The 15,699-nt window shown below is 37.0% G+C and overlaps 1 protein-coding gene across 1 annotated transcript in view; it reads left to right on the plus strand.

The window, feature by feature from the left end:
* Nucleotides 1-250: 250 nt before the first annotated feature.
* Nucleotides 251-15,699, plus strand: part of UCN3 (urocortin 3) — a 237,412-nt gene continuing 221,963 nt past the window's right edge. Inside the window, exon 1 of the mRNA XM_044088669.1 lies at nt 251-439. The gene's annotated coding sequence lies outside the window, so the exon portion shown is untranslated. The remainder of the gene's footprint in view (nt 440-15,699) is intronic.

Here is a 15,699-nt window from a genome sequence, read left to right on the forward strand (position 1 = left end):
GAATGGAAACAAAAGAGTTACTAGCCCAGGGATTCCTCAATGAACTGGAATGAATGAATGAACATGAGAAAGGAAGAAATAAATGTCAGGTCTGTGACGTTTCTAGGTCCCTCTGATTTTATTATAATGAAATCACTTCCAAATGAAGACTCCACGCCTGGAATTACGAGCCAACCCCGTGATCAAGCACTTTTATATATACACACTCGGGGGAGGGAAAGCTTTCCAGAGAGTAAGATACACAGTAAGAGAGAAAGAGAGAGAGAGAAAGAGAGACAGAGACAATAGTTTTCAAAAAGAAGCAAACTAGAGAGTGTTGAACTGTAAACCAGTGCAGGGCGGTCTTCATGTATTTCATATCCTGAACCTGGTCAGGTTGACGATCTGAACCAGCAACACTGAAATAGCTCTCCCTGACTGCTGCATTTTGCTGTTTTGGGTGAGTTTGCTGTATCTTTCATAGATTTGTTTATCCATCTGTCTGTCTCTCAATCTAACTATATATTTATCTGTCTGTCTATCTGTCAGGCTATCTACAACTGCAAAAACAAAACAATGTTTAAAAAAGAGACAAAAGTAATTTCATTCTTGCTGACTTAACTTTTTATTTTGCAGCATGGTATTCCTCTCATCATCCCCGGTGTCTGAATCTAATTTTTTTTTAATTATTAAAATGTTCATATTCTTTCTAACACAGTTGTGGGCATAGATGTTTTAGTTATTTTGTCAAACTATCTTAAACTTTGACACCCTATTATCAGGTCCGTCCTGCAAATGGTGTGTTATGTTGATCTGAGAGCAGTAGTCGGAGTTTAGGAGAAATGTACAACAAATGCACTGAGCACCAAAGGCCATCTGGTTTCCAACAAGTTATATATCATGGAGAGGTAGCTGTAATCCCAACCTGATGTGACTAAAGGGATACCCCCATCTCCTCCTCCATAGTGTTGGATGTTGCTTCCATCATTTTGGAAGCAGTAATTTAAATAATGTGTTGATGAGTTACAGTATCGAAGTTCTCATTTGACAACTTTGTTTACATTTGCATTGATACAAAGTATCCTGTCAGTATAGTAGTAACGTAAGGGTTTCACATGCTTGCAGGTAATGTGTGACCTGAAAGGTAAATATATATATACATACAGACTTTATAGGTTTCAAAAAGGAAATAAAAAAGTGTGAGAAGAAATTGCAGGTCAAAACTGCACATAATGAAGGAAATAAACTCCACCTAACCCAGGATTCTAAACTTTTATGCAGTTTTCCTTTTCAGATAATGGCATTACTCTTTAAATGTGTTCTTTTTTGGGGGGTGGGGGGCTATTTGCAAGCAGAATCAATGGAGAATTTTATGCCCTCTGCCATCTGATAATGCCCTTAGTAGGAAAATTGTTATATCAAGTTAATAAAAGCTGTTATTTGGACAAATAATGAGGTAAGCTATAGTTATAAAGTGTTTGTGAGTTTGCCCCATACCAATGCTAATGGTCATATATCCATCTCAGTATAATCAGAGTAAGCCAAATATAACAGTCTGCCTGATAGGCTTACTCATAATATGGGAGCTTGTGGAACTGTTAATTTACTCTCTTAACTGTCTTTAACTGGTCTGGGGTTTGTAATTACCTTAGATATAAGCATTAAAGGCATATCTCATTGCTATTTAACGACAGTGCACATTGGCATATGTGTTTATACTCAGAAAACTATAATGTTGCCAGAAATTTAGCCTGTCTCTTGATCTGCATCAGTTTATCATATTTATATTTTTTGTTTTATGGCTCCACCAGCAGTGATCTTTCCTGGTTCAATCAAAGAAAGATTTAAACTGTTATCTGTGATATTTAGTGTCTTTAATTAGTCTATAAGATAGCACAATGTCACCAGTTGCAAATAAATTGTTTTATAGTGTACTGCAATGTATGTCTCCTGTTCTTTGATTACAATTCCTCTTACATTAACTATGACACAGTTTGAACTCATCAACACATGCATGGATAGATGATAAACACAAGAAGAGTCGGTCGTGGTACTGGAATGGAAGAAAAGTCTATACATCCATGTCCCTGCATTTTATTATTGCAGTAGGACTATAGGCTTGTGTTCTTTTCCCCACCTGTCAGGAAGCTTCTATCCCCAAAACACATGCTGTTTCCTTCTTCTATAAGCATCAGATGTAACACTTACTGTCACTTATTTCCATCAGGATACAAAGATGTATTACAATTTACAGGACATCTCCTCCCTAGACAGCAACAGAAAGAATGAAAAGGCAGAGCTAGGTTTAAGGAAAGTAGCTCTGTTATATACATTTATAAACACAAATATTTGCTTAGCTACATGGCTCCGTTTTGTTGTAACCACAGAAAAATACTGAGAGGTTTATTTAATTTGTTGTATTTGTTTTATGACTATTGCTGATCAAACTGGTGAAAAAAATGTACTAGTCTTACAGTAAATGCCACAGAAATTGTTATCCTCAAGTGTCAACTGAAATCTGTAGTGGTGATCTTAATTTAGCATCAAGCAAAAGCAATAACGCTTCATAAAAATAATGCCTACCCACTTGTCTGCATTCCAGGATCACTGGCAGGTGCAGGATAAGAACTCATAACCTTTTGATGCTCACATTTTAGAAATAAGACTGTTGCTTACTAAGCCACTGACTCAGCAAGCTACATGTCACAGATTCTGGACAGAGATTATGCGATTTTAAAGGAAGAAGGAGCAGCCGACAGTTAAGCTATTGTCAGGGAAGTGAGCCATGTCCATTGTAAAGTAAATCACAAGAACTGAATAAAAGAAAATAGGTGCAACATGAAAATGCAGGGAGAATATATTTCGGATTAACAGGAATTATATTTTAGTGAATTATTGGCATTGTTGTGCATTCTCTTAACATCAGTCAGCATTCTAAATGAATGAATTCACTGTATCAAAAGATCTTTATAAGGGATACTGCTACAAATTTTGAAAATTCAGCTCAGATATGAAACTGTTTGGTTAGAAAAACAAATGGAAAAGAATGCATTGCTGCATGCTTTGCTAAGTAATCTGCTATAACATGCTTGATGACTCAGATTGTTAAAACACTGCACACAAGTATTATTGGATCAACACAGAATCTATGCAACAGCTGTTTTATGGCAGTTTCATTTAAGGTAACAGTTATTCCCTTTTGATGAATGCATTCCTTGCCACAATATTTTTAAATTTTTAAATCTTAACAATTTTGGTGTAACTTTGTTCAGCTATTCTCAGAAGGAAGAAAGTGTTTTTATCACCTACTGTTCTTTTCACAGCACTTTGGTAAGCCACTCTCTGTTGCTTACATATGTACATCCGTCAGTATTTCTATTGAAACGTATCTGAATTATCTGTGTAAATATTTTTCAAGTGCACATGGCATGGGCAAGGAAGAAAGACCCAGCCATGGAACAAAAATGGAAAAAGAAGTTCACATACTCAGTCTGTGTTGCTGTCTGCACTTTATTTTAGGTACCAGTCCAAAACTTGCGCTATTCCTTTTTGTGTTAATTGTGAGTCAGTTAACAGTGTTGTAAACAAGTTAGCAGGTCTTGGATTATTATATATAATGTTACCATCTAAAATAATTTGTAAGAAAGCACTGTTTCTTTTACCAGCCTTCATATGTGTTTATAGTGTAGTCTGACCTTACCAGACTGTGGCAATCGTTGCCATATCATTCACCTGTCCCTACAACAAGTGATGCACTCCCTGCCATGTTACCTTCACATGTACTGTGCAAGTCTGTGCTAGCTCTGTGCCCTTTGGTGTTTGCGCCATTCTTGCTGAGGGCGCTCAACACCCATATCCAATTTATCTTGTGAATTAACTTAAGGATTTAGTCAGGTGAGTTGATTCTTTTGTCTTTCAGGTAGTAGTAAAAGTGAGCAGACATGCACTGGAATGGGAGTTCTGTACTTTGCTTACAGCAGACATGGCACTTTAGTACTTCTATCTGCAGGTGTGTGAAATTCATTTCTTAAATCAACAGGTTAATAATTGAGTATATGAAACTTCAGCTTTACATTGGATGTTTCTATTCAAAATACAACTTGCATGTGTGTGACTTTCTTATTAACACTGTTGTTTTTCTGGCCACCTACACCACTACCTTCAGAGTACATGTGCTGAGATATTTTTCCTCATCCTTTTACAGCTTGCTTTGCTTAAGTTGTACCAGTTACCCCCAACAGCTTTCAATGTTCATGTCCTTCCTGAGATGGACTCTGAAAATCAAACATATTGCTAAGGTGAACAGGTATAAGGTGAGGAAGGGGGAGGGTAGAATCTGAAATATGTAAAAGCGCAAAAAATACTGACTGTTCTTTCAGCTTTACAAATACATCACACTTTCTTACAAACTGTAATTTCTTTTTGTCACTTAGGGAGTACTGCAGTGCCATTTCACATTAATGTGATACACAACATGCCTCTTATAGTATTTTAGAATTGTTTAGCAGTCAAATGTGCTTCTGGTATGGATTTTTTGCTTTGTGCAAGTGACAACTGTTCTTCATACCATAATCATAATTACCACACAGGAATCCAAGTCTAGGACTGAGCATATGCATCGTGCTTTCAGTAGCAACAGGGTCAGACTTATTTCTATGCCTGAGCTGTGTTTCATTAGCTATAAAAGCTGAACATAATAATGATGAAAAAAAGGTTATTTAACTACTGTACTCTTTTATTATTTTAAAGCTATGCATACAGTTTCAAAGTTTTGCTTTTATATCATACTGCAGCAGGTAATTTATATATATATATATATATATATATATATATATATATATATATATATATATGTGTGTGTGTGTGTGTGTGTGTGTGTGTGTGTCTGTGTGTTGTCTTTGCCTATGTGAACACCATATATTCCTCTGTGCTCTTCCTTTAGAAGATGCAGAGATCGCCATACTAGTTGATTAAATGTGGGGCAAAAACATTGAGACAGTGGAATATTTCCAGGTCATAACAATAAATAGTAACTTGTGGGATGGAGAAGTTATAAACAGACATAAAATCTGCACGGGTGTGGACAGTGGTTTTATATATATATTAAAACATAGCAGCCTTTATGTAGTATGATATATCACCAATGACACATACAGAACAGAAATTTCTAAAATTTTCAATCATCATAACTATTCCCTTGCTCTTGCCATCTTATTGATATTATATGTGATTCTGGGATGAATCATGATGTAGGTACAATCATTGTGAATCTTGAGTCTTATTGTTTCTATTTTATAGACATGTTTGGAAGTGAAATATTTGCAATGATTCACTTTAACGGCAATCTGGGCAGAAGCTTGCAGCTGTTAAAGAGCTGTGTCATATAGCACAGAGATCTGGGCAGAAGCTTGCAGCTGTTAAAGAGCTGTGTCATATAGCACAGAGATCTGGGCAGAAGCTTGCAGCTGTTAAAGAGCTGTGTCATATAGCACAGAGATCTGGGCAGAAGCTTGCAGCTGTTAAAGAGCTGTGTCATATAGCACAGAGATCTGGGCAGAAGCTTGCAGCTGTTAAAGAGCTGTGTCATATAGCACAGAGATCTGGGCAGAAGCTTGCAGCTGTTAAAGAGCTGTGTCATATAGCACAGAGATCTGGGCAGAAGCTTGCAGCTGTTAAAGAGCTGTGTCATATAGCACAGAGATCTGGGCAGAAGCTTGCAGCTGTTAAAGAGCTGTGTCATATAGCACAGAGATCTGGGCAGAAGCTTGCAGCTGTTAAAGAGCTGTGTCATATAGCACAGAGATCTGGGCAGAAGCTTGCAGCTGTTAAAGAGCTGTGTCATATAGCACAGAGATCTGGGCAGAAGCTTGCAGCTGTTAAAGAGCTGTGTCATATAGCACAGAGATCTGGGCAGAAGCTTGCAGCTGTTAAAGAGCTGTGTCATATAGCACAGAGATCTGGGCAGAAGCTTGCAGCTGTTAAAGAGCTGTGTCATATAGCACAGAGATCTGGGCAGAAGCTTGCAGCTGTTAAAGAGCTGTGTCATATAGCACAGAGATCTGGGCAGAAGCTTGCAGCTGTTAAAGAGCTGTGTCATATAGCACAGAGATCTGGGCAGAAGCTTGCAGCTGTTAAAGAGCTGTGTCATATAGCACAGAGATCTGGGCAGAAGCTTGCAGCTGTTAAAGAGCTGTGTCATATAGCACAGAGATCTGGGCAGAAGCTTGCAGCTGTTAAAGAGCTGTGTCATATAGCACAGAGATCTGGGCAGAAGCTTGCAGCTGTTAAAGAGCTGTGTCGTATAGCACAGAGATCTGGGCAGAAGCTTGCAGCTGTTAAAGAGCTCTGTCATATAGCACAGAGAACATGGCTGATTTCCTTCCACCTCAGTTTGCTTACTGCATGACTGTGAGCCAGTCACTTCACCAGAACGTGCTTCCAGGTTGTGTTTGAAAGAAGGCACTTGTGTGCAGGGGGCTTACCTAGTTAACAAATGTATATGTATATATTACTAGGTGCCCTGTGTTTGTTCTTTAGAGACCTTGTTCATCATCTGTTTAATTGACTGCATTTGGTCAGCTAAGCAGACGGTCAACACTTGTGCAAGATCATGTTTTTCGTGGTTGGGGAGTGAACCCTTTTCCTGATGTTGGGTGATCTTAGCGTTACTGCTGATAATTAGCAAGGGAATTTTTGTTTGTTTTTTAAAAACTAGATTTTGTATGCAGCAAGGCTGTTTTGGCATGTGCATAGTACAGTGTTGGTTACATTGTTTTTTTGTGGCTGATATCACAGTTGACATTGGGTATTTTACATTAACTGCTGTACACTGATATATATTTATATTTTTTCCTAACATACTCTTCTCACTCTGCTTCCTTATTCTTGTACCATCTGATGGGATGGGCGACTGGTCATCTTGCAAACACTTTTCCTTTGGGAAGGAATAAGGAGATTGGTCTGATGTTACAGCAGTCCTTAATGGACGTCAGTAGAATATGGCTATCATCTAACGAACTGGCAGAGAGAGACAAAGTAAGGTGGATATCTTAGACATACACTGGAACACACGTGTTCACATAAATATTCATTGTATATCTGAGACCTGATGGGACGGAGTGGGACCTTAGAGGGCTCCTGGTGGAAAAGAAGGTAGGCCAGAGATCCTTAAATGCACGTACTTTTCCTTCTTATACCTGTATACATTCAAAATGCACAGGTCACCTAATCAAGAGAGTAAAGTTACTGTGTAATAGAATTTTCTTCTGGGCTTAGTGTGGAGCTGATGACTAACTAGTATGCTTAAAAGAAATCTTTGGTGAGAACTGGTCTATATTTCCAGCAGTGTTAGTTCCAATGAGACTTGTGTAACCATTCCACTAAATAACACAGGCACTGTAGCTTTGATCATATCAGGCTTTGATTTAATTTAATTGTGGTTGTTGTCATACTTGAAGGGTGGGATTTTGACAACTTCCCAGAGAAATGAACATCACTACACCTTTCTTGGTAGGGCAGACTAGTTATCTTTCACTACCCATTCCACCTTACTGTAGTACACATTCACCTTTAAACGTGAAATATACTCCCCCTTCCTAAAAACTAAGCTGAGAGTAAAAGCCTCTCCATATTATCTTCAAACACGGTAAGACAACATGTTAGTTTCCACAGACCTCTCTAAAGTATTACCATTGCAGAAAAGAGATTTATCAAGACGATTTGAACTTTTCCCCATAAACACTGATCATAAAAAAATTAGAGTAAAGCTAATAACCTGCATAAAAGAGACCTTTTTACTGCACCTTTCACATTAATAGCAGTTAAAAGTGTCATTCCCATATAGTCCCATCTTCACTTACGCAGTCTCAAAGATATCACTCCTAAAGCTCGGCCATAAGAAGTATATAAATAGTAATGTTCTTTTCGGTTTCCTCCCTCATCCCAAAGATATGCTGTAGGTGGATTGGACACTCTAAATTGGCCCTAGGCGTGAGTGGGTGGGTGTGCCTTCTGTGGAAGGATGGTCGCCGGGCTGGCAACTCGACACCATAAAACTCCACTGCCAATCATGAGTGAACAAGGTGATCCACTGGGGCGACCCCTAAACGGGAAAAGGCAAAAGAAGAAGAATGTTCATTTCCCCTTATTTCTACCTCAACACTCAGCCATGGCTAGATTTATAAACTGTAAATGATACTGTTGTTGTATTACTGGTTAACAAAATTGTTAACATTTCATTTAAATGTACTTGAGTGCTGATTTGAGACTTCACGTAAATATTTAACCTTATATTGTAAAGCTTTAGTCAATGACTTGTATAACATTCTATGTTACTCTCATTATGTTAACTGCAATTGTATTCAGGTTATAGCTGAAAAAGGTTCAAGGGTCAACCAATCTACCCAGCTAAAAAAATAAATAAATAAATAAGCACATGCATAAATGAATGTCTCAAACTCTTATAGGCTCTCCTGCCTTATACTAACCTTTCACACATCGAATATGCCACACTATAAAAATATTAACAATAAAATAATCATTTTATCAAGTATTTTATGGTAATATGTTCTTCTCCTTTAGGTATCTGTGACTTAAAATTTACAATTTTATAATGCTAACATTTAAAATCAAGCAAACATCCCAGTATGAGCATGTATCTTGTGAAAAGATGGTTTATAAGGAAAGGATCTGTCACCATTCTTGTGAGACTTACAGGGAAGCGAGGAAAATGCGACATCTGTACTAAAGGCTTCACTTGCTGCTTTAAAATTAAAATAGCATATGCAACACATAAGCCTTTTAAATAAATAAACATAGAAATGAAGCTGTTTAAGGTTTAACTGTCTCACAGTTGCTTTCAACTGGTTGAATGTACATCTCATTATGTCTATAAAAGGACATACTGATACATATATACATGCAAATGGCTCTCTGTGTATATATGTTATGAATGATGCTTATGCTTTTCTTACTAAAATACTTTTTCCTGATTATCCTGCCACTTCTGTCTCATCCCTGCACTGTAAATAGCTGTCTAATCTACAATGTATGCATGCTATGAACTACAAGCAAATCACTCTCCATCTATGTATGCATGTATGTTATGAACAGTGCCCTAGTCATCTAACTTTGTACGTATGTTTTGAATCGCGCTCACGTTATTCTTATTAATCCTCTCCTTTGCTCCTTTTCAATTGTTGGACCTCAATATATAATTTTACATTTGTTTTCTAAAATGTATAACTCCATGCATAATTGTATGGTGTAAAATTCTGTGCTAGTTTTAGTTGTATGTAACAGGGAGATTTTCTCCCTGGGCCTCCACTGAAAATGGGCCCCTTGGGCCCAGTGGACCTCCCCGGTTATCAAACTGAAAATAAAGAAATAAATAAAGATATACCTAAAATTGTATTGCTACATTATTTTAGAATAGTCGCTTTATGAATTATAAAGTACAATTGCATTAATTTAATGAAACATGAATAATCAAAATATGGCTTAAATAATATATAGCTTCTGATGGCGCCCATCTATGCACTGGGCACAGTTGAATTTTTATTTAGCCAGGACAGGAAGAACAGGTTATCCCCTTATCAATCCAGATGGGGTAGATTCTATTCAGTGACATATTTCTGATGAGTGTGTTTGTGTGACTCTAATTGTTTTTTACCTCTCTGACAAGATACAGTTCACAGTAGAGTCATGCATATGAAATGGCGGGGATAAACATTTTGTATGTAAGAAAATTCAAAATTATAGCAATTCTGTCAATAATGTTTATTGTGTCTCTGATGTGTATGTAATACATATTTTCAGATAGAATACCCTATTGTTTCAACATCCTACATAGTCTCCGATATGTATATTAGATAACCTTTAACTGTAAAGCTGCAACCCAGAAGTAAGCAGTTTTACCAGAATGTTTATGTCTGTGAACAGTATAACTGCTATCTTCTCTTACCTCATGTTTTAAAAATCCTATTATTATTTTGGCAAAAGAACTTAAATGCTTATTATTTAATGTAGTTGCAGAATGGCTTACTATGTAGCTATTTTAAGCATAGTTCAGTTTTTAAAGCTAACAGTGCCTGAAATCTTCTTATGGCATGTTATTAAAATTACTTAACCGAAGACGTTACACATGGCTGATTAGTTTCAGACCATCAGGGTGTCCAGTCATGATACCAGTAACCCAGAATCAAGGAAAGGCATGACTCTTTAGTGAACTAATCACAAAAGAAAGAATGTGGCATCCCTAAAATGCTAGTCATTGTTTAAGGACCAGTGTGTTACAGAGTCCTACATCACGGCCAGCCTCAGTGGAATCCAAAAGAAATGTGTTGCAGCAAATACAGTGAATGTTGGAACTACATTGGGAATTCTGTAGTCATGTATGTGCTGTGATTGTATCATTGCATGTTTGCATTCCATGGAAGAATCAACGGGAAAAGAAGAGGAAGATATAGCACTGCAGAACTTTGCATCTTCAGTCCTTTGTTTTGCTGTGATTTAGGCATAACAAGAAAAATTAAAAGACCATTTATTTTTTTTTTTTTATCATCTTCACATGGAAAGCAACCACAGTGGGAGTGAATTGCATCCCTTAATGTATACTGCAGTGGGTGATTCATGATGGCTTGACAAAGGTAGTTTCGATGAAGATAAATAACTCAAAAATATTTCATCAAAATTGCCTTCAGTGAAAATAGCAGAAAACCATTTTTTACAGAGGTGAACCCCCCCCCCCCAACTTCGCCCATGTGGAGGGAAACCACCCCCACCTTGGACTTATACACACACACACACACACACACACACACACATATATACCAACTCCAAGGTCACACAACAGTAGAGAAAAGAACAAACTCTACCATCAGTGAAACTAGTTTTGGTAAACAGCATTCAAACATTTCTCATTTGCTAAAACTAACTTCAATGACTTGACATATTTCTGCAGAGAGGCATGTGTTCATGGTCAGCAAGCAGTCAGTGGGTTCCAACAAGGAGTTTCAGAACAAATGGCTGCAGTCCTCAAAATTATTTAAGGGTGATGTATAAATAAAGTGAGCATTTTAGGGTACCATCATATATTAATATTCCTAAGACTCTGTGTTTGTACTATATGGGCATTTTATGGCATGGTTACTCTGCTATGATGGTTAAACTTGAAAATTGTTGCAGCAATAATTAAACAAGATGAGAAAATATACTGAATGTATTACAACACCTGAATTAAGCACAAGTTGCAGTGTTACAACCAGTGCTTGTGGGTAAACACAGCAGTTGTTCTCTTATAAACTATATATGTCTGTGTGGATCTACTTAAAAAAATGAAGATCAGAACACTGACATTCCCTTTTGCGAGACCGAAAATACCAAAACTTGACATACCGAATGCCAAAGCTTTCCAAGGGTAAGTAAACACTTGCCTAAGTTTAAACTAAATGCACACCAAAGCAATTAAATCCCACCCAGGTGGGGGTTTACACCCCACACACCCCCAACTATATATACCAACTCCAGGACCTCACTACAGTGGAAAAAAGGGCATGTTGGGCAAGCGTTTACTTACCCTGGGAAAGCTTTGGCATTTGGGTATGTCAGGTTTCAGTATTTTCAGTCGAGTGAAAATGAACGTCAGTGTTCTGATCTTTGTTTTTTTTTAATTAGATCCACCTGTGTATATGAGTGTGTGTAAGTGTTTGTGTGTGTGTGTGTGTGTGTGTGTGTGTGTGTGTGTGTGTGTGTGTGTGTGTGTGTGTGTGTGTATGTGGTTGAGTGGGTGTGTGTGTCTGTAATCATGTCAAATTTAAGCTTAGCTCATTAACTTTAAGAATACCTTTAAACAATGTATGGTTCAAATCCATCATTCCCATATTGGTTTTGCTCTTTACTCTCTACAGTGTACAATAATCGGAAAGTAAGTACCTCTGCAGTAAAGTGACAGACATCTATTTGCAAACTACTACTAATTTAAATTTTTTTCAGGTAGGATAATGCACCCACACATAGCCAGCAGAATATGCATCTAACCTTTAAAGCAGGATATCTTGGAAAACTGATAGTATATTCTGTATGTAATATGGAACTATGTTTCCCTCAGTGGAATTCCAGGTCATGCTCATTACATTCTATACCTCCCTCAACTTGCAACAATTAAAACTCAAAAGCAAAACAATGGCAGTTACTTACATCACAGCAACAAGAGTGAGGCTTCACTGATGGAGTTTACATCTTTCATTTTTTTATGTTCAGATCAGGACTTCTACAGTGAATATACAATGTATTCACAAAACATCAGCTCATGACTATGTTAGTACAATAGCAATCATCAGTAATAGTAATGATTTGTGTGCACAGTACAATCACTTATATGAAGCAGCCCTGGCCACACTAGAATATGGTAGTAGAAACATGCACAAAAATCGCATATTACTGAATACTATCATACAAAGAAAAATAAATAAGACTATGAAAACTGCAGTCTTCGGGATAAAGAAATACATGTGCAACATGTAAAACTGCACATCACACTTTTCTAAAAGTATTTAAACTCAATGGAGTTAAGCTTTTGCCATGCTGGTGTGCATGATACAATCTTTCTCAGTGTTTTCTGTAAACCATCATTACAAAACCTTTCAGCCCACAGATGGCCCTAACCAACATGCATATGTGTATTATTCTCTGTGAAGTCATTGTGTGTCAGTAGCAGTGGCACAACCATTCATTACCTCTAACCACATTTCTGACTATTCAGTCATTCTCTGTAGTGCTGCTGTCTCCTGTGTTTCACAGCTAACTTGTGCCTAAGGAATTCGGATGGATGTCCTTGTTTTGTTTTCAGGAACAATAATACCCCCTGGTGATACAAGATTTTTTCACACTAATATGCAAATTCACAAGATTAATGACAAATATTTTTGAAGTACAAGTTACTGCACATCCCTTGTACCAATGTGCATTATGTAGTAGTACTAGCAGGGCCATAGTGAAATTCATGCCATATCAAAAATAATATTGCTTAGAGCAAAATTGACACCAGTTTGCTTTATGCAAAACAGTTATCACACAGCAGCAGAATTCTATATATCAAACTCACAGGATGGTTTCAGTTGCTCCTCAGCTTTTTTCCTGGTCATGGTTATGCTGCAAATATTCACTGGTGCATAATGTTACATAGACAAATGTGGGGGGATCCAGGCACTTCTTCAGTTACCCCTTTCTCCCACAGCTATTGAATGCAGTCTGCCTTCCATCATGCTGGCTCCTCACCATGGCATTTCAATTGTATGGAAAATTGCCACACAGAAATGTTTAACATTTGAATCTGGAGTCTTAAGCTATGATAACCATAACTAGGCTTTCAGGACCTGTTGTCCCATTGTGTTACTGTGGTATTTTGGTGTCTATGCTGCAGATTAGTATGGGAGAAGACATGGGTTGGAGTTTAATTATTCAGACTATGCTGTTTAGAATGGTGTAGTAAGCACAGCACTGCCTCACGGAAAAACAGAATCTTCCTGAATCCCACCCACTGCCCTTATATACTCCTCCCATTTGTATGATGGTGCATTCTCTTTCTCTGCCCTACAAGAATCTTTCCCTGTTTAACTGATCACTGCCTGTAAACAGGTCTGCTTCACCATCTCAGTGAACCACTGATTATATAATCCCATTCTGACCTCCCCCAAAATCAAATACTAAACATAATGCTAAATCTATAACACTCTTTAGTTATCTTACATGGGGTGAAAAGGTCACAATGTAAACATTTCCTCATAAAAGGAGAAGTTGTTTTCTTAATCAATCCTAAGGTAATATTCATTTCAGCATCTGACAAGTTTAGGTATTTATCTGGATTTAAATTTTCCAGTAAGATTCTGTCAAATAGAATTTGTGAGATAGTATAATATTATAAAGGTCTGATAGGATAGATTTAAATATTCCTTTATTTAACTGTATTAACCTTAAAAAATCAGTACACTTGGATAGCTTTCCAAACCAACATCTGCCATAATTTGTATTTCAAATTACATATACTTTATAGTAATTACTCTCCAGCATCTAATATACAGTTGTACATTATATTCATTAAAAAATATCATTTTAATGTAACCCCATGCCTTTTACTTTACTTCACAAGCTTCCCATTTTACATCTCCAAGATTAGAACCCATCAGACCTTTTTTTATAATGTTCTTTATAATGCCCTTTCTACCCTGTTTAACCTTTTGACATTAAGGTCCTTCTGCATTGTTACTCTGCCAGCTTTTATAGTAGTGACTAGTGTTATAGTGGTTTTAACCAAGTACATTTCAGCCATCTTTATTGTCAACTGTGGTAAACTATATTGTTTCTGTGGTACTGTCTTCAATTTTAGCAGTCATCCTGCATTGGGTCTCATAAATAACATTAGCTTTCAAATAAATAACATGTCCAGAAACCCAGTATTCTTGTAACTAAAAGCAAAACTTACAAACCCTGTACCATACTAACCATAATCAATATTCACAATGTCAACTCCTCATTTAACAGTATAACCAAGGTTTATTATTTCTGCTCATTTACCCTAATAGTCCGCATATTTTCCCATCTCATTTTATTCCTCCACTTCAGCTGTGTTAGTATCACCAAATAAAGCCATTTGCAAAAGTCCAGTCAATAATGGACTAATCACATCTAGTAAAAATGGATTCCTTTTCATGCATGGTAGAAAACGTACACCTACCAGGTAAACACTTGATCATTATAAGTCACTACCACTATTGCCCTCACTGGTACCAACTCATGCTTTTTCAGTACATTCTCTGGATTCTCTCGTTGACCAGCAATTCACATCAAAACCTGCAACTTAAATCCCAGTAATAACTAATGCATGCATCTTATAAGGAAATCACAACAAATATGGATGCACCATTAATGTCAATACTATGTGTGACCCTTTGTGCCTTAAAATACTATTTGCAATAATTGAACACACCATCGTTTTTATACCAATTTTCAGTTTGCCCTGTTTCCCTTTTCTTTTTTCCTTCTCCTCAAATATGTCACCTCTGTGGCATTGTAAACCCTTTAACAAGATTCTGATTAATCGTTATCTGATTCTGGTGCCTAAACATATGCTACTCAGTCCCTTTTTTTTTGGACATTTATATTATTTGCCAACTTTTTTAGGTTTATAAAAGGCTTTCTATGCTTTTTGCTAACATTTTCCTGGTAGACTGTCCTTGCTCTGTTTCTCCTTTCCCTGCCTCTTATTCTTACAATTTAAACAAATAACTTAAGGAATGTGACATTTATCCATGCAGCTCTATATACTTTTTCTTTACATCCCCCCACATCATTTGCTCCTTTCCCTTTGCCATAAATTGCTTCATTAATTTTTTCCATTACTTTGTCCAGAGTTTGTTGAAAACTCACCTGATTTTCATACCCTGAATTGTGCAATAATCTAGGGCAATCCTTACATTTTTTAGCTTTCTGTAGGTATGATATATATCTATTCTTATTCATGCAATCAAATTTTGCATAGTCAAATTACCTGCAATAGTTACCTTATCCAGAAGTATATATGACCTGTACAAAAAAGAACTCCCCATCCATACTTAAATATACTGAATTAGGAAGGTGCTTTTTCAATTATTTTATTTGCCCAGTTTGACGTTTAATCTTCACCACCACCACCCCCCCCCCACCTATGTAGATCATGATTAGGTT

Source organism: Protopterus annectens, chromosome 11.part0 (genome assembly GCF_019279795.1).
Source record: "Protopterus annectens isolate FY-2018-M chromosome 11.part0, PAN1.0, whole genome shotgun sequence".
NCBI classification, from domain to species: domain Eukaryota; kingdom Metazoa; phylum Chordata; order Ceratodontiformes; family Protopteridae; genus Protopterus; species Protopterus annectens.